This window comes from Diuraphis noxia, unplaced genomic scaffold (genome assembly GCF_037042655.1).
Source record: "Diuraphis noxia isolate RWA-SAM2 unplaced genomic scaffold, SU_Dnox_SAM2 contig0007, whole genome shotgun sequence".
Lineage (NCBI taxonomy): Eukaryota > Metazoa > Arthropoda > Insecta > Hemiptera > Aphididae > Diuraphis > Diuraphis noxia.
In genome coordinates this window covers 1009276-1031364 of record NW_028301717.1, presented here as the reverse complement: position 1 = coordinate 1031364, position 22089 = coordinate 1009276, and the positions used below count along the sequence as shown (strand labels likewise).

Here is a 22089-nt window from a genome sequence, read left to right as displayed (position 1 = left end):
CGGATCCGAGACTGGTTAGGTCGGAGAAACGTGGATTTTGATCATATAACAAACATGGTAATTTAAAAATACAGGATATACATTTATTATCGGTATATTTCTTTAACTATAATATGGGTGGCACCCGAAAACTGTGCCTGAGTGGAAAAATATGTACAAATAATAGGTTACTCGACACCTGTGGGGTCACCACCACGTTAGCCTGGTCGCAGCCGTGGTTGTTTTGTTTGTCATTGTTGTTGTCGTTGTTGTTGTTGTTTTACTGCATGGCTTGTCCACCCTCGGACTTCCGGGTGACAGTCCTGGCCGATTTAGTTGTTCTACTCCATGGCTGGGAACATAGCAAACTTTTCTCTAAACTGTGTTGCGCCGGTGACCACGGTTTGTAGGTGAAACACGGCGACTGACTGATCGGCAGCAACGCATTACCGTAATGGTGGACTTTCAGGTATATATATAAGTAGTATAGATGTACCATTCCTGGCGCACTTTTATTTTATCAATAAAAGATCACAAAGAAAACAATGTGCAAAAAGATCAGACAATTGAAATGCAATAATTATTATAAGTTTTGCGAAAAACTTATAATATTAATAATTAAAAATTGAAATGCAATATTTTTGGGGAAATATTTTATTATATTATATTTTCAATCTTTTTTATTTTGGTTTTTAATTAATGTATTAAGATGGTTTATAAAATTATTTCTATCTATATTTGTTTTATGATGTCCCCAAGCTAAAGTATCAATACCATTTTCCAAAACAAATCTTTTATCATCATAAGCTTTTTTGTTTTGTTCTACAGTAAAAATATCATGTTTCTTTGTTCTAAATAAATTTTGTTTAACATATTTTGGGGTTTTATCAAATAAACAATTTTTAAAGTCATTAAAACATATTTTATTTTCCACCACGTTTTTTTTAACACCTTTAGCTTTTTTATTTTCTTTTTCACTATCTAAAATTGTATGTGAATATAATTTAGATCTTAAACCTATAAATTCTGTCATAATTTTTCCATTCAACTCATCTTTAAACTTACCTAAAACTTTTTTGTTAATTAAAGGTAGATCATAAATATTATCTTTTGGATAATCAGATGTATCAAAATGATCTAAATTAATTTTCATATCCTGATATAAATCATCAGTTTTTATTTCTATTATTAATGAGTCTGTATCAGTATATAACAATCTAACTCTATTTCCACATTTTTTCTTTAGTATATTATAATAAAAATCATACATTAATAATTTAGATAAATCTAAAACACACATTCCTATATAAATTGGTTGTTTGAAAGTTATTTGTGTTCTTTTCATATGGATTGCAGCTAAATTTTCTGTAAAAATTGTACTTCTATCAAAATTTGGTCTCACAATTAATTTGTCTAGTTTTGACACATTAGAACATAATCTTATATCAACATGATTTCTGACATTCATCATAGTACGTCCATAAACACTATTGTTCATTAATTTGAAATATTCTTTTTCAAACTCATTCTTAGCTTTTGATCTAAGATTAGTATTGAAATCAATATAAACTTTTAACCAAGGAGATTGACTAAATTCTAACACTCTATGAATTTTCTCTATCTTTAAACCTAATTTAATATATAATTTTAACGTTTCATAATGTATTTTATATTTTGTCTTATCATACAAAGTTGTTAATAATTTTGGGAGTTGTTCACCATCAAAATGTCTTTCTGGCGCTAAAGGTAAATCTGAATGTAGATCATGAAGTTCTTTAGGATAAGATAAATCAACTTCTAAAATATAACCTTTAGGTGATTCATCAGAAATATTCATTACATCAAATTTATTCAGATTGTCAATCCATTTGAAATCTCCAGTTGGTAAATATTTACTCATTGCCCATCCATAAAGATTATTTGCATCCAAGTATTGTAAGAATATTGATTCCTTAAGAGTATTAAATTTTTTTCCCATATATTTATTATTTGCTTTAGAATATCTTTGACTACATTGAGATAAGCCCCCTCTTATTCCGGATTCAAACATCAATATTTGATCGATATCTGTTAATAAATCTAGTTTTATTTTTGTCATTCTTAACATACTATCCCACGCAAATCCTGGTGTTGTGTAATACCACAGAGGATCTAATTTATAATTTTTTAAAGAAATGTCTCTAAAATTTTCTATTATATCTGTTAATAGTAAAACATCGATCTTATTATATAATCTGGTGAATTCACGAAGATTTTGTATATTAAATACTTTCCAAATTTTTTGTGAGTTTTCATATTCCTCTTTGGTTATATTTTTATCAGTGAGAGAACTATAAAAATTTTCTATAGGCGGTAAACATGTTTCATTAAATTTTTCTTCAGAATCCATATACTCATAAGGATAAGCTAACTTCCTAGTTATTAAATTTAAATATTTTTTAGGAAAATATTTACTAAGTTCTTTAAATTGATGTTTTTCAAGATTATTTGCTAGTTTATCTAAAGAACTTGGTAAAAATTTAAATGAATCAATAAATCTTAATTCTGTTGTTAATATTGTTTCTTCACCTTTGATAACTTTTGTGCGTTTTATAATTTTTGAAAACGAAATATATTTTTCCTCATTATTTGGAATTAATTTTATATCATTGTCATCATTCCCAAATTCTTTTATAAATAGATGAGCATCATAACCTGAAAGATTATGACATACAATTGGGATAAATTTAGGATTTTGATAAGTAAGATTACATATAGAATGAGCCGCCCCTCTATATTTTCCTGTCAAATGATCATGATCACAAACTTTTCTCATATTAATGTTTTTATTTTTTATTTCTTTTTTCATTAGATCTTGATATTTTTTAATATTTTCATCATCATTATACTCTTTATAATATTCAATAGCATTGTGAAAGATTTTTAATTTTTTCTCTAATCTTGGAGGTAATTCACTAAATAATCTTTCACATATATGACATTTATTAGAATTATTAAAATTATTTTTTTGGTTTGCAGTCATTAATTCCATAGGAACTATTTTATTATATATTTCTGAAATAGCTATTTCTTCATCATACATACATCTTAAAAATTCTTGAGCTACATTTGGACCAGAATATACTACAGGAGGTTTATAATCACCATTACTATATTTAATATAGTAACAAAAATTATTAGGTATATGTTTCTGATAACATTTTGTAAAAGACTCTTTATCATTTGGTTGACAAGTGTATATTGGTACGAGTGTACATTCATAGTCAACAATAATCTCAAAAGGGATTCTAAAAGAATGATTATACTTCTCAAATTCTAAAGTTTTATTAAAAGGTTCTGGTAGAATCATTTTAGCAGCTTTATTATTACCACAATAATGTTTATGTTCATTTAACTTATTTTCTGTATCAAAACTATTTAAACACATTTTACATAACTTTCTTTTATGACCATCTTTTGTAATTTGACTCCCAACAAGTTTCCATAAATCCTTAATCCAACAATAATGACCTTTATTCTCATTATCCTCTCTTGAATACAACAAATCTATATGATTAGTTTTTTCAATTTTAGTTATTTCTAGTGGTAAAATTATATTTATATATTGTTCTTGTTCTTCTAGATAGTAAATATTAATAGAAATATCCTCTGTTTTTTTAACAAATTTTGGAACGTCTGTGGTTTTTACTGGAAAAGCAATACCTTTTAATTCTTCATCAAATTCATTTTCCCATTTTTTATAATTTGTAACTCTTTGTGCATCTTTTTTAACATCTTTAGTATGTAAAGCAGAGAGTATTGACCAAAGAAAACATTTATCATCTTCATTTTGAACATTTATAACAGCGTGTTTATTTTGAATATCTTTAGGTAATGGAATATATGAAGAACCTTTAAAAGGAACATATTTATTTATATTTATTCCCAAACTTAAAATTTGATCAAGTCTCCATTGAGATTCTTTCATTACAAAATCTTCTATTTTATTTACATTTGTATAAAACTCATTTAAGTTAGAATTTTTTGTTAAAATTTCATTTTGTGTTTTAAAATTACATTCTTTATATATCATATCTTCTTCAGATTTACCTTTCTTATATATAGCTAACATCATAATATTTACTTTTAAATCTTTCTTTTTTAATTCACCTTTAATGCGTCCTATTACTGGGTTATCTAAACGATTTAAAAACACTTGTGGATCTTTAATACCCATGTTATTTTCAATAACATAAGTTTGTAATCTACTTTTAAATGCAGTTTCTTCAATTTTTAGAATAGGTCGATTATCTTTCTTTTCAAACATTTTTGCACTAAAATTAAAAACCTTATGTGGTTTTGGTATTCTTTCTTTTTTTAATCTTATTTGTTGTTGTGGTTTTGGTATTCTTTCTTTTATTGTTCTTATTGGTTTTGTTGGAATTGTATTGTACATTTTATTAAATTTAGGTTTAATTGTTTGATCTACATCATTTGTTTGATGACGAATAGATTTCATATGTCTAGACCAATTTTTGTAAGTAACTGTTAAGTTACATTTATCACAAGTTTTGTTAGGATATGTTTTTTTGTTATCCATTTTATTAATATTAACATTTCCTTTTGTACGGGCCGGGAACACAATAATAGGCCGTGACGCCCGGTCACCAAATACTTCGCGCGGCGCACTCACACACCGACCGACCGTGTATGTGTGTATACGTGTATAGCAGTTCAATAGAGGTGGTCGGGATCGCCGAGCAAGACTATTGAACGCTAGTGTGTGGTGGGTGTGTAGGTGTGTATATATGTGGTGTGTGGACTTAAAACTAAAATAAAAGGTAACACGGTTTTTGGTAACTAAGTTGCTGTAATATACAAATAATTTAAAATACACAAAATAATATAAAAATCACAGCAACAAAAAAGGTATAAAAAGATATAATAATATGGCCCTCTTGGCCCAACAGGTAAAAATGATATGGGGTGCTGCTATTTAAGCTGTAGCTCGTATAAAGACAATAAATATAAATATAATAATATGTATAAGGGCTCGACCCTTATGCTCAAACTGACAAGTATAACAATGTACAATATATACCTACGTGGCATTCTGAGTCTGCTTTTGGTCGGTATCTCCATACCATTCTTCAATGCTATCATCTCTTTTCCGAATACTTCAGCTTGTGCTTTTTTTATTAATACTTCCTTCGCTTCGTGTAGTTCTTGGACTGTCAGCTGATGACTTCCAGACCATTTTCTCTTAGATCGCAGATACTCCACAAACCGTCTCAGCCAAGCAATGGCACGCGTTAGCCTGCGCCAGTCTGAATATCTACTTATTAGGTCCCTCGATTCATCAATGGTGCTTAACACCAACTGAGGAGTTCGCTGCTCTGGCAGTTCGCCTTCATGCGTTGGTTTAACCAAAGAATTTTTCCAAGTTTCATCCTCTTCGGATAGCCAATTAGGACCATTCCACCATAAGACTGCTCCTTGCATCTGCCGTGGTCTTAAACCTCTTGAACATATATCAGCCGGATTTTCCTCTGACCTTACATAATTCCATTGCGTTGGTTCACACAGATCCAAAATTTGCGTTACTCGATTTGATACGTAAGTTTTCAAACGAATGCTTTGGCTGTTCAGCCAGCCTAACACAATTGTTGAGTCAGTCCACAACTTGAAGGACTTAAGGGGAAATTCCCATGACTGTGCTACCTTTTGAGCCAACTGTGCTAGTAGCAATGCGCCGTTAAGTTCAAGCCGCGGTATTGTGATATTTTTTAAGGGCGCTACTCGCGTCTTTGAACACAACAATCTGGAATGCCAGTTTCCCTTATTATCTCGCGAGCGTACATAAACGCTGGCTCCAAATGCTTCTTCTGAAGCATCGCAAAATCCATGAATCTCCGTTAAGCCACTAACTTCAGGTCTTGCCTTTCTTGGTATTCGTATGGTTTCTAGCTCCTCAAGCTCTTCGTAGAATTGCCTCCATTTTTCATGAATTTCATTTGGCAGCTTTGCGTCCCATTCAATTTTCATTGCCCATAACTGTTGGAGAAATATCTTTCCCTTTATCAACACTGGAGACAGGAAACCAAGCGGATCAAATATTCGGTTTAGCTCTGCTAATATTATCCTCTTGGTCAAGTGCCCCTTATTTTCTCTCGGCATAATTATGAATTGAAATTCATCCGCAACTGGCTGCCACTGTAGTCCCAACGACTTTACTAGGTCCTGATCTCCAATTTCCAATGCAAATAACGGTGATTCTCCATGCTCTGATAATTTCTGCCGAACAAATTCAGAATTTGAGCACCACTTTCTTAAAGGTAACCTAGCAGAATCCATGATCATACTGATATCCTTTTGCAGCTGACAACATTCTTCTTCAGTCTCTGCGCCTGTCATTATATCATCCATGTAGAAGTCCTCTATAATCGCCTTCGCTGCTGTTGGGTGTGATTGTTCAGCCGACTTACCTAGAGTAACAAGGCAGTAGATAGCTAAAAAGGATGCTGGTGTGGTTCCGTATGTAATCGTAGTGAGATAATACTCTCTCAGCTCTTCTTCAGGACTTGATCTCCAGAGAACCTTTTGCAACCTCCAATCCTCCTTTGCCACCTTTATCTGCCTGAACATCTTTTCAACATCCCCGGTTATGACAATTTGGTGTTTTCGAAATCGCGTAAGTATTGACAACAATTCTTGCTGAACTGTGGGCCCACACTTCAAGACATCATTTAGCGATAGGCCTGTAGTGCTTCTGGTGGAGGCGTCGAACACTACTCTTACCTTTGTAGTCAGGCTAGATGCCTTGACTACCGCGTGGTGCGGCAAATAGCAGCCGCTTTGGTTGTCAGATATGGCTTCGGTTGCTGCTTCTTCCATATGCCCCAAACTTATGTACTCCTGCATAAACTGCGTGTATTCTCTTCTCAGGCCTTCGTCTCGCTGCAGTCTCCTTTCTACATTTAGATACCGTGACGTTGCCATAGCTAAGGTCGAACCTAATTCACTGATTGAAGGCTTTACTGGTAAACGCACTACAAATCGCCCTTCATCATCACGAATGGTATTCTGCTTAAAATGCGCTACTACCTCTTGTTCTTCTAATGATTTGAGATTACTCTTCGATGTCTGCCCAAAATTAGCACAATCATCTACTAATTCTGTCCGCCAACTGCTCTCCATGTCTTCACCTAGGGAATTTGTCCCCAGAAAACAGTTCACTCCTAGCTCGCCGGTCACAATCCATCCCAAGGCGCTATCCTGCAAGCTTAACGGGCCTGTACCGATTATCTTACGCTCTGATCCGATTATGTCAAAAAAGACACCTCCACCTATTAGAAGATCTACACTCCTTTTCTGGTAAAATTGTGGATCTGCGAGGCCTCTTGACAATTCATTTGGAATCTTCCAACCATCTTTGGGCTCTGCACATGAAGCTAGATCCGTGACCATATTTGGCAACACGTAGCAGATTAATCTCAACTGATATTCACTCATTCTCGATTGGACACTTACTTCGACATATGAGGTGGATCGAGCTTCAGTAGACCCTATACCACTTATTGGTAAGGACGCTTTTTTTGTTGGCAACATCAATAGATTTGCTAGCTTCTTTGAAATGAAGTTTACCTGGGAGCCACTATCCAGAACTGCCCTGCATTCACGTTACTGCCCGAATTTTCCGGTGACGATAACGACCGCTGTCGCAAGAAAAACATGCGCACATTTGTGATACGCCAGCATAGCTGTCCTTGCCACCTCTTCTGATCCAGCAGCTTCTCCAATATTTTCTTCAGAACTTCCTTCAGCAGTTTCCTTTGAAGCTCCTTGGCTTTCATAATGCATGAGAGTATTATGTCTCCTTTTACACTTCTGGCAAACGAACTTTGATCTGCATGAATCTACTCTATGATATGGAGAAAGGCAGTTAAAACAAAGCCTTTTTTCACGCACGAGCGTTATTCTTTTGTTAGGGGACATATCTTTGAATTTATTGCATTGATACAATCTATGAGGCTCAAGGCAACAAGCACATGCTTCTTCTGGACATGCCTTTGTAGTTGCAGCCAGCGCTCTTTTTCCCGCCGTCGCTCCAATGTTCTTCTTCAGTCCTAGCTGTTTTGTCGCTACATTGTTCTCTTCCGCTTCCTTAAGTTCGGGAAGATATGTATAAGAATTTTGCATCGCGACACAGCGACTCGCTAGGAACTCTTCGAGATCAATATACTTGGGAAGCTGTGTGTTCCTTTGGTGGAGCTGCCATCCATGCAACGTGTCCTTGTCTAAACGCATACAGACTATCGTAATTAGCCATGCGTCCCATTTCTCAACTGGCTGATCCAGTGCCTTGAGAGCGGCGACGTGGGTACATACGTGCGAATGCAGCTGTTGAAGTAGTGCTGCTGTTGGTTTTTCCACATATGGTGACTCTAATAACGACCTAACGTGTGATTGTATGGTTAGACTCCTATTGTCATATCTCTGTTTCAGTCGTATCATCGCTACCTCATAATTAGCGTCAGTCATCGGGACTGTCTTGATGAGGTCCAGAGCTGCACCGAAGACGGACGCTCTCAGGTAATAAAATTTATGAGCTGGTGCGATATTGTTGTCCTCATGCACCATAGACCTGAAGCAATCATAATACGATTCCCAATCTTGAATATTACCATGGAACTCTGGCAGTTTTATGGAGGGCAGTTGTACACGCGCCTGAGTAGCTGACATATTAAGGGTGGAGCTGTGCGCGCTGCTATTGAAAGCGTTTTTTGTATTGATTATTTCCTGTATTGTAGATCTAATCCTAAAAAACTCAACTTCAAATCTCTCACGCTCGTCCTCCTCCTTATCCAAGTCATCAACCGTGATCAGCTCAATCTGAGTTTGGATATCGTCAAATTTTTGATTTATCTTAGGAAGCTCCTCCTGCCTAAATTCTAAGAGAGAAATAGCTTCTACCGTCGGATCAAAACTCTGCACGAAAGTTTTCATGCGAGTGAGCGCTGCCTTAACTATGCCTCGCTTCTTCTTAAGCTCTTTTAGCTGAACCAACAGTGCCTCGTCCGACGACATGCTAGCGATAATTTAATTAGTTAGTTTTAATACCTATTTTGCAAAGCTGTACTAAAAAATAAAAAATATATATATTCTCTCATATATTTCTTTCTCAGCAGTAAATAATAATTTATTAGAAGGCTAAATATATATATAATAAATAAAATCTGAATATACTCATACAACAAAGTAAATATGATCTAGTATCAAAATAATGCGATATCAAATTAAATCACAAATTGCTATATACGATAAATTGACAATAATATTTATAATTTATAATTCGCAATAAAACATAATAGATTAAAGAATTGAAATATTAATCATTAAGTATGCAGTTACGCAACTATAAAATATACCAATTAAAAATACCACAGAAATATGATATTTAAAGATATATAAAATATACGTAATAAAATAAGATAATTATCACGTCGAGGTCACCAATATGTACGGGCCGGGAACGACACAATAATAGGCCGTGACGCCCGGTCACCAAATACTTCGCGCGGCGCACTCACACACCGACCGACCGTGTATGTGTGTATACGTGTATAGCAGTTCAATAGAGGTGGTCGGGATCGCCGAGCAAGACTATTGAACGCTAGTGTGTGGTGGGTGTGTAGGTGTGTATATATGTGGTGTGTGGACTTAAAACTAAAATAAAAGGTAACACGGTTTTTGGTAACTAAGTTGCTGTAATATACAAATAATTTAAAATACACAAAATAATATAAAAATCACAGCAACAAAAAAGGTATAAAAAGATATAATAATATGGCCCTCTTGGCCCAACAGGTAAAAATGATATGGGGTGCTGCTATTTAAGCTGTAGCTCGTATAAAGACAATAAATATAAATATAATAATATGTATAAGGGCTCGACCCTTATGCTCAAACTGACAAGTATAACAATGTACAATATATACCTACGTGGCCTTCTGGCACGACAATAATAATAACAGTAATATAATATAGACAGCTATTAGAGCAGTAATAACAAATAATATATGGATATAAAATAATAACAGTTTAGTATAAAATAGACTCACAGTTTATCGTCGCACTGCTGGCCAGCTGCTACCAAGATCTATATAATTAATAATAATACACGACACACTATGTCTACACCCTAATTAAAAAACAATATAATATAATTTGATGAACGAAATACAATAAACGACAAATTTACTAATTTAATAAATATAATTTTACAGTAATGGCGATTCGCACCAGCGGTATTAATAAGGTGGCGATTAGCGCACACACTTAGAAAAATACAATGTAAATTTAATAATATTATAATAAATGTGGCGATTCGCACCAAGCGGTATATAATAAGGTGGCGATTCGCGCCTACGTAAAATAATAACAGGTGGCGATTCGCGCCCGTACAAAAAATAATAAAAAGGTGGCGATTAGCGCACTCACAATTTTACACTTTTTTGACTATTCGAGCCTTAAAAAGTGTACTTAAAATTTTAATTTCAAAGGCGATTTTCGCACATAAGTTATTCCGAACACACCACTTATCGGACTGGTTGACTGGGTGACGTACGGACCGTACGGTACGTAGACTAAATGTCACGGCGGCTGTGTTAAATAATAATCGCCAGCCGATTCGGCTGCGTGCGATAGCGCTTTAATCTGCATATTACATAATAATTCACAATATACATTTAATATAAAAATATACAATACAAAAATAAAAATATAATTATATGCGTTTGTGCGTGTGTGTGTGTCGGTCGGCGGCGAGATATTCACGTACGCCCCACATAGGTACCAAACTATATTATATTGGCGTCGACACCTTTAACTAAGGAATCAATTTTATTTAAACTTTCCATTCTTTATTATAGAGGATATTATTTTTTTTTTACATTCAAATTTTTAATAGAAATTATTCTATTAAAAATACATTTTTTAAAAACAGATAAGAGTTGACCTACTTACTATCCCACCTCTCGTCTGTTGTATCATAGATATCACTTCCTTTAACTCATGTCATTTAAAAACAATGTGAAACATATAGTCGATTTATTTAATTTAATATTATTTTAATATTAAGATCCCATAAAAAATTTACACATTTTAATATTTCCTAAATCTTGAACAACCTTAACATCTTCTAGAAAACGATGTCTATAATTACCTGTTGTAATTATCATATCATTGGCTATTCTACAAAGTTCTAACCAACTTGGTGAATGTAATAGCTTAGAAATATAAGGATTTCTAGTATTATCATCTTCTTGATCAATAATGAAAATATTTCCATAAATTGAAATTTTATGTAGATTATATTTAATTATTTCAGTATTATCATGATATTCAAAAGCACAAAATTCAACATATAAATTATCTTTTTTTGAAAATTTTTTCATATATTTTTTTATATCATTTTTCATTAATTTCAAATAATTATATTTGTTTTGTTTTTCTTGATTAATTGGTAATCCTTTGTATGTTTTATTATATCTAAAAGGTACAATTGTTTGATCTATATCATTTGATTGATGACAAATAGTTTTCAAATGAGCAGCCCAATTTTTGCTATCAACTGTTAAGTTACATTTATCACAAATTTTGGGAGGATATGTTTTTTTGTTATTCATTTTATTATTATTATCAATTTTTTTAACTAAGGGTTCAGTAATATTTAATATATTCATTTTATTATTGTTATCAATTTCTTTAACTAAGGGTTCAGTAATATTTAATATATTCATTATTTATTATAAAAAATATTATTATTTTTTAGATTCAATTTTTTAATAGAATAATTTCGATTAAAAATAACAATTCATAATATCTGGAGACAATAATAACGTGTGCCCGAATGGGGCACGCGTTAAATATAGAAAAATTAAATAACAATTAAAATATTGTTTTTTGCATCTCTTCGTTATAAAAACTCCCTTCAACCGCTTCATTGTTTAAATCTATAATTTTATAGGTTATAGGATTTGTGTTTAAAATTTCATTAACTATAAATATTTCTGTTGTCCAATTATTACTGTATTTATTAGCAAATGTTTTTTTATAAGCTTTTATTCTGACTCTATCACCCACGCTAAATTTTATTTTTAATTTAGGTTTGTTTTTTGTATAAAATAATTTGCGTAGAACAAGGTCTTCGTTAGATTTATTTACTTCACAAGGTTTCATACCAATAGATCTATGTATATCATCAAAATTATATTCATCTATTAAAGATTGTAAAATGTTAAACCATTTTTTAGATTTTTGCATTTCAAAATCTATTCTCATTTTTTTGTTTAATATTCTATTAAATCGCTCAATAATTGCAGATTTTTCTTCGTTTTGAGTATGATACATCAATCATTCCCAGCTTTACAGATACCCGTTATGAAAAAAGGAGGCCGGAACTCTTTTACAGATATCTGTAAAGCTATCGTGGGAGGGAGAAATTATCCAAGTGTTGTTGATCGTCAACTACAGTTTTTCAGTAGAACTAGATAGGTGGGCGCCTACACCTATCCAATTTACTGTAAACGTCTTCAAAGCATGATTAAATTAACAGGAGAATATGCGGCGCCACACATTCCCCACTAATTACGATCTTACTAAGAACACATTTAAAACAAACGCATTAACTGACCAGGCTACAACACTTGGACATGTATAAATGATATTTAAACACTATTTAAATAATTCGATTAATAAAAACCACATAATATATATATGTATATATGATAAGATATTCAATACCGGATGTTAAAAAAAATAATCAGTCTAGCTACACAAACGTTGATATATTATATATTATTATTATTATTATTATACGTAAATATTATTATACGTAATTATTCAACGTAGTTATGTTGTTATGCTTAAATGTATGTTTTAATGTTTCGATGTTTAAAAATTTTTATTTTTATTATAATAAATAATAGAAATGGGAAATGAAAAAGTTGAAAGTTATAGTGATAGTTCTACTAATTTGATCATCGAATGTAAACATGAAAATAAACAATGTCTACGTGAAAATGGTAAATATGATAGTGATAGTGATAGTGATAGTGATAGTGATAGTGATAGTGATAGTGATAGTAATTGTGATTATAATGAATATAATGAATATAATATATTTAACCTGGTATTTTCTCAAATCGAACTACGTAAAAAACAGTGTGAAGAATATGAACAAGAAATCAAGAAACTTAAGAATATGTTTATAAATTTCCGCAATGTGACAAAAAAAGATAATAGAACAACGTGAATGTGAATGTGAACGTGAAAACACTAAACGTCGACGTGAACATAATTAATTGATTTACGTAGTTATGTTGTTATTAAATGTATGTTTTAATGTTTCGATGTTTAAAAATTTTTATTTTTTATTATAATAAATAATAGAAATGGAAAATTTTAAAGCATCTTTAAATAGATGCGGCAACACTAAATATGATTTTGTAAAATTAGATACATTAGAACAAGGAAAAAAATATGAGGTGACTTTTTTCGAATATTTTGATACAGAGCATGGTAAAACAATAACTGTTGTATTAGATAATAAAATTAGAGTATTTTTACCAAATAGATATTTATAGATAATGATGAAATGACAGATGAAAATATATCGTTATATAAAAATTCGAAAACAAAATTTAATCTTATTTATAAAGGAATGAAAAAATTAAACAAAGGAAAATCAATGCATTTGATTGATTTTGAATAAATTAGAAAAAAAAATATATAAACTTTTATAAATGGTATTTATAAAAGTAAAAAAAAATGGTTATATTCATTTACCACAACCAGAATTCAATGATAATAATAAATTTAAAATAGGTCTCGAATCAATGTATTTAAAAAGTTTAAATTTGATTAATATTGAATCAGATTGTAAAATAGAAATTGAACATAGAGAAATATATATAAAAAAAGGTATATATAGCATTTCATATTTAAATAAATTAATTGAACCGGTATTCTTATCTTATAAAAATAAAAAAATTCAAATTGAATCTCCTTGTTATTATAAATTAGATGAAAAATTTAAAAAAAATTTAGGATTTGAAAATACAGAATTTGATTTTTCATTAGTTGGTAATACTTTAATGTATTGTCCTACTTCTGAAGAAAAATATATAAATATAGATCAAGAATGTACAATTAGATTAGGTAGAAATGGTGAAATACCGAAGATTGAAATTCCAATAGGAATATACACAATAAATGAAATTGAAAATTTAATGAATTGTTATGATTTTCCTAAAATAAGTCTTGAATTAATTGATGATTTTTTAAATATTACAGCCTCAATCGGTCTAAGTTTTGATGAATATTTATCAAATTGTTTAGGTTTTGATTATATGGGATATTTAATCCCTATAAATAGGGTATGGCCTGATTCGTGGAAACTAGGTCCTGATATTGAATATAAAATAACAGGATCAAACAAACCAATTTTTTATACACAATGTTTTTAAAAAAATATAAACGGTGTTATATTTAGCCAAACAAAAAAATCTGATAAAATATATAAAACTGAAATTGAAGGTAACTATTCAATTGATCAATTGAATAGTTTATTACCTTCAAATATCAAATTACTAAATGATAATAATTTTATTAAATTAACTTCAAAAAAATACTTGTTTGATAGACGAAAATTTAAAATTAAGTTTAGGGATTGATAATAATGTTTTATATAAACATGTAGGAGATTCTGAAAAATTAGATAATAATATAAATAAACAATTATTAGAAGTACATTGCAACATAATTGAAAAGTCTGTTTCATCTATTGATGAAAAAGTTATCGAAGAGGAACTTTTGTGTGTTTTTTATTATGATTCAAATAATCTTTTTATAAGATGTAATCCAATAATGTACAGACAAGTAAATGTAAGAACAATTCAAAAGATAAATATATATATTCTTGATCAAAATGGTGATATTGTTAATTTTGGTCATGATTTTATTGTTTATCTTGATCTAATTGAAGAAAAACAAAATAAATATTAAAATTATTTTTCAATAGAAATATTTCTATTGAAAACACAAAAATTTATTCCAGAAAGAGGTGGAGTACTATTATTGTTGTCAAAAAGACATGAACATAATTCTCTTAAAAGAAGTGTAAATCTATTATCTAATTTAATCAGTAAAAGATTCTTCAATTGTTCCTTTTTCAATATCAAATAAAAATTCATCATTTCTAACGAAAAATACATAGCAAATTGTACTTTTAGGTAAATCTTCATTGAAATCCACATGTAAAATAATATTTTGTTTAGTTGCAGAAATATTTGTTGGTTGTCTAGTCATGTTTACAAGATATATTGTTCTAAATGTTTTAAAATCGTTTGGATCATTATACATCAAAGGAAGTTCTTGATGAGTTTTATGAAAAGTTTTTTTATAATCCATCAAACTATCATAAGCCTCACAATATTTGTTTCGGCTGGCACGCCCAACAAATAACTTATCAGGAGATTGCCAACAGCAGGAATTAAAATATGGATAGTAAACAAGCGAATACCAATATGACAAATAATTGAATAATATTTGAAATACAGATAATAATACAAATGAGGTCTTAACCTATGTTAGTAATAATATGGTCACAAACGACCACCGTAAGTACAAAATACTATACTAATAATGTAATAGTATAACAATAATATAATAAATTTCGGATCACATGCGATCGTTATAATAATAATTTAAATAATAATATAATTCAACAATAATACGAATACAGAACGATAACAATTAATATCATATAAACATCCCGAAGTGATAATAAATATACACAATGATAGTACGACCTGATACCGTGGATTGCAGTGTGTGAGTCGTGGTGGAACCGCTGGACCAGTTGCGTAATAACTTGTCGACGTAGCAATAATGACGGGCAGCCGGTAATAATACTAATGGCCAACACTCACGTACTATAATAGTATTTTCGAATATGTCGAGTCACGTTGCGCACTTTGCGGACGAGCGATGATCATCGACTTAATACATAATAATAATGTAAACGTTCGCACTGCGACGAGGGACGGGCGAATAAGTACGTTTACATACGGCGATATATTTGCACGGCAATAATACCTTTTCTGCCAAAAACAAAGCGGCAACGGACGACACGCACACGTCGTCGCGGCTACGTCACCTGTACTGGTCGAGTCGAGAGAATACGCGGAGTCGCCGCCGCCGTGACCAGTCGGTCGACAGATAAGCTTATCGGGCTTTTGGTGGTGGACATGGTGTGCAGGTGCATGCATTGATTGTGGCGTCAACAATATTTTTCATTCTTAAAATCTAGATCTTGAGTTTCTTCAGGATAACGTCTTCCATTTATTTCAAACCTAAAATTTTTCACATTACAATGATCAAATTCACAAGGATCATGTTCTTGAGTATTTAACTTGTTTGTTTGAAATACCACACCGGCAAACAAAGGACTATTAAGACTTCGATATTGAGTTGTTAAATCGAGTTTTATGGTTTTTCCTGATATATTTCTTTCTTCAATACATTGCCATGATTTAAAATTAAAAATATTTTTTTTTTCTTGAGAAATTGTTTTTAAATCATTTAACAATAAAACTTTATACATAGGATTGAATTCTAAAATTGGAATTCTAAGTGTAAATTCATCAATAATAATTTTTCCATCTTCTGTTCCTATAACAACTTTTTTTAACAATGCATCATCATCTGTATATCTCGTAAAAATCATTTCCATATCACCTTGGAAAACAGGATATATTTGGTCTTTAAACCATCCTAATCCGAATTGTGATAATTTACCCATAACATTAAAACGACCTCCACCTTGATATTTGCTTGAAAATCCTGAGTTTATAATTGGTCCGTTTGGATCCACAGAAAAATCTAACACACCTTTAATTGTACTAGCAACTCCTGGATTTTCGATTTCATCCAAGACTTTACCATGTTTTTTAACTTCAATTCTAGTATATAAAAATGCAGGAAAATTATCAATTAGTTGTATTTTTGATTCTTTAGGATAATCTTTTCCATCTTTTTGCAAATATCTACCATAAATATAAAACTTTGCATCTTTAATGCTCAGAAAATCATCCATATTATCTATTCTAAAAATTGTAGTTTTATTAGGTGTATTAAGTTGTGAATTATTCGCACGTAAAAAAGTTTTATATTGAGATCTTTCAATATATTGATCGTATTTTTTAAAAATATTATACATTATTATTTATAATAGCAAATATATATATTTTTTTTTATATAAATGGATAAATTAGTGGTAAAAAAATATATTGAAGATGATAGTAAAGAAAAATCTTTATTTGAAATACCTTCACGAGTTTTAGTGGTAGGAGCATCTGGCTGTGGTAAAACAACTTTGTTGTATAATATGATTATAAGTTATTGGATTCCATATAAAAATCTATATATTTTTACAAAAAATATTGATCAGCCAGTTTATAAAAAATAAAAAAAAATATTTGATGGAATATCTTCTATAAACATTCATTTTTCTGATGGTGATATAATATCTGTTGATGATTGTGAACCTAATAGTGTAGTGGTTATTGATGATTTTCTTTTAGAAGATCAAAAGTTGATAATGGAATATTTTATAAGATCGAGATCAAAGAATATTAGTGTTATTTATTTAAAACAAAGCTATACTTCAGTAGATATAAAAACAATAAAAAATAATTTAACTGTTATAATTGTTTTTAATCAGTCAAATTATTATATTGAAAAAATATGGTTCGATTTTATTAGCAAAATTATACCATTAGACAAATTTAAAGACATTTTTAGAACTTATTGTAAAACATATGATAAAAAAAATAAAATAAAAACATATGGTTTCATAACAATAGACATAATAAAAAATTTTATCTATGACAATAAAGGTAATGATATTTTAAGTATTGATGAACGATGAAAATTATTTATTATGTAATAAATGGATATCAAACAAATTCAAAATGAATTAAAAAATAAAATTAAAAAAAATATAACATTTGAAGACCAAAACAATTCCAAGGTCGGAAATAACTTAGAAAACGAAACAGAAAAAATGAAACAATTAATTCATCTTAGACAAAATTTACAAAAAACTTTTAAAAAATCAGATTTAGAACAATCCGAAAAAAATTTAAATTTAATAAAAAAAGATGAAGATGAAGGTGACAACAATAACGCGTCCCCTATTCAGGGACAATATATACAAATAATTAATCTTAAAAAAATTTTACAAAATAACTATAGAAAAACAGTTTTAAACGATAAATATACATCAGAAGAAAAAGTAAAACATTATGAACCAATATTAAAAGCCTTATCAAATGTTGAATCATCTGTTAATGACGTTAAAGAGGTTGCTATTAAAACCGATAATGATATTCAAAAGATGATAATACCTACTCCTTATAAACCTCGTAATCCAGAATTATTACGACTAACAGAAGATCAAGATAATATGAAAACACCTAAAAGTTCTCCACGAATAACAACAAATAAATCTCCTATGCCTAAAAATATAATAATATTAGGTGAAAATGCGCAAAAATATTTACCAACTTTACCAAATGAAGCTAAAAGTGTTAATCCATTTGGAATATATCATATAAGTAAAAATGATGAATTCATGATCGGAAAATACCCTATAATATTTGACTTTGATGATATAATTTTAAATGGAAAAAAACATATACTAACCCCAGGTATGTGGAGATTATTAACTCATACAGATGTTACAAAACCAGAATTTTATACAAAGGAAGATTTTGAAAATTATGAAAAAATATTAATTGAAACAGATTCAATATACCAAAATAATGATATTAACACAGGAAAACTTAAATCAAGTGGAAGTGCTAAATATAATGAAATGATTAAACCTATTTGGGAAAAAATTAAACTAACATCAACAAAAACTAAAGAAAGTAAACCAAAAACATCAAAAAAAGATAAATCACCAACACTGAAAGAATCACAAAGTTTACCCAAAGGAGAAGGTTTAATAAAATATACAAATAATCCTATTGAATTTATTTATATCAATAATATAATAAAAATAATTGACAGACTATATTTTATATTAGCAGAAGAAATAGCGGGAAATTATGGTTTTCATAATGAAAAACTTGGTATTGTTCATTTGTTTAAACGAAACATGGAAACACTGATTGATACTCCCAAAAAAGGTGTTGAATATTTACTACAATCTTTGTTAAATTTACCAAAAGAAACAACAAATAAGTTAGAATATAATATTAAACAATTAATTGACAGACTACATGTTATATCATCTGCAAAAAGATCGGGAAAAAACACTTATCATGATGAAAAACTTGAAATTCTTAATTTTTGTATTAAAAAAATAGAAAAGATAATTTATATTCCCGTTAAAGGTGTAGAATACTTAATGTCGTATATTTCACATTTACCAAAGGATATTATAAAAGGTTCAGGGTTTTTTAATGATTTTTTAAATTGTTCAAAATTACCTCCGATACATTGGCCTGGATATAATTATCTAGGACCATTTACAAATTTAGATGAAAATATTCCCCCGATTAACAAGTTAGACGAATATGCAAGAGAACATGATTATTTTTATAAAGATCATAAAGATACTAAAACAAGACATATCGCTAATAAAAATTTACAACAAAAAGCAATGGAAAGATTTTATGCTTCTGATAGTTCTTTGAATGAAAAAATTGCTGCTTTGACAACTGCAAATGTAATGAAAACAAAAAGATATTTAGGAATTAATTTAATATTTGAATAAAATTTAATATTTTTAAATAAATATTTTGTATAATAAAATGCATTTTAAATTAACTGAAAACCATAAAAAAAAGTTGGCTGAAGCTCATAAAAAAAATTCTAATGCAACAATTCATATTGCTAGTGATAAAATATATAAAGGAGAAAATAAATATTATTTAGATCAAAATCAAATAGATAAATTAAAAAATGCCAAGAAAAAAAATTCTGGAGTAAGGTTGGAGATTACACCGAAGCAAATTAAAGGTGGATTTTTACCATTAATTTTACCTTTTCTAGAAGCTGCAGCAGTAGCTACTCCAGCTTTAATTGCATTGTATGATAGTTATAAAGATAGTAAACATAAGAAAAAAAAGAAGAGGAAATAATTCGACACAATAAAGAAATGGAAAAAAATAAAGGTTCTGGATTGAAGACAAATAAAAAAAAAAAATCGAAAAAATGATTAATTTCGATATATCAATATTTAGAAAAAACATTAAAAATTATCCAGGTTGATATACAACTTTTTGGAGTAAAGTAAAAAATATAAATATCGAACCGTTAAGTAATTTTGATATAATAAAATTTGGAAATAATATAAAAAATTTTAGAGGTTGTTTCATGATAAATGAATTACCTGAAAAACCTTGGTTAAATGAATGTGGGATATTTAATTTAAATAATTCTACTCAAAACGGTTCTCATTGGGTTGCATGGAAAAGAATAAAAAATTATAAAATATATTTTGATTCATTTTCGAGTACTCCTCCTCCTGAAATTTTAAATTATTTAGGTGATGATAATCTGTGGTATAACAATAACAAGTTTCAAAACTATAATGATCCTCCTATATGTGGACATTTATGTTTAGAATTTATTGACAATTATAAAAAATTTATTTAAATATAATATATTAAGATATTTTTAATAGAAATATTTCTATTAAAAAAATGATGATTATTTAGTTATATTCTAAGCAATTTGTGATCGGAATCTGTACCTCCCATGCCAAGACAACAAATTTTAATATTTCCTAAATCTTGAAAAACACAAATATCATGAAGATATTTGAATAAAAAAGTACCTGTTGTAATTATTAAATCATTAGCTATCTTACAAATTTCGAGCCAAGTTGGTGATTCTAGTATTTTAGAAGCATACGGCTTTCCATTTCCAGAAATATTGTGTCCATTATCGACGATTATAATATTTCCTTTAATAGGAATTGCATTTAGATTATATTTCATGATTTTAATATTTTTATTATTAGTAATATAGTATTCATATTTACAAAACTTAACAAATATTTTATTATTTAATATTGATTTTTCTATTTCATTTTGCATTTCATTTTCTTGTAATTTATTAAAATCTTTTGTTATATATATATATATATCATATCCATTGTTTTATTATACATTTCAATTCCTTTAACAAAGGTATTCAATTTCTTTTTAATAATTATTGTATTTCAATTTTAATTATTAATGTCATAAGTTTTGTAAAAAAAAATAAAAAATATTTTAATAATTATTGCAATTCAATTTTTAATTATTAATTTCATAAGTTTTGTGAAAAATATTTTTGGGGAAATATTGCATTTCAATTTTTAATTATTAATATTATAAGTTTTGCGAAAAACTTATAGTAATTATTGCATTTCAATTGTCTGATCTTTTTGTACATTGTTTTCTTTGTGATCTTTTATTGATAAAATAAAAGTGTGGCAGGAATGGTACATCTATACTACTTATATATATATAATAAGAGTGCGTTATGACATATTTATTTTTCTTTTATCGTGCGTGTGCGTGATCGGGTCTGGGTACGCCTTATCTGTCCGGACTTTACATTGTGGCACATATCATCGTAACATTATTATATCATATATCCGACCCATAATATATACCGGCTTCAATCTGTACCCGGGGATAATTTAGTCACGTTACAGAACCCCCTGACAGATTTGTAAGAGTACCATGCGCATAATCTGTCCCAAAAATAATGTGAAATTATCCCTGTTAAGAATTTAGATTTAATCAATGTATAGTTTCTTTCAACTTTCAGTTGCCTATCCGAGTAATTTCTTTTCTTTGTTTTATCTTTGATACATAATACATTTTTTTTTTTTTTTTTTTTAACATGCAGAAATTCCAACTTTACTATCTCTATTATCATATTCATTTGTCTTGGGGTGGATTATACTTTTTTAGATGGATGCAGTTAAACGTCCCACGAGTCAATCTCAACTCTGGGTGAATGACTGTATATGCATTACGGTTACGTATTCCCGATGGTTATTCG

The 22089-nt window shown here is 29.5% G+C and overlaps 1 pseudogene; it reads left to right on the top strand.

The window, feature by feature from the left end:
• The window catches only part of LOC149054356 (ATP-binding cassette sub-family G member 1-like), a 46910-nt pseudogene that overhangs the window by 5692 nt on the left and 19129 nt on the right, over window positions 1-22089 (top strand).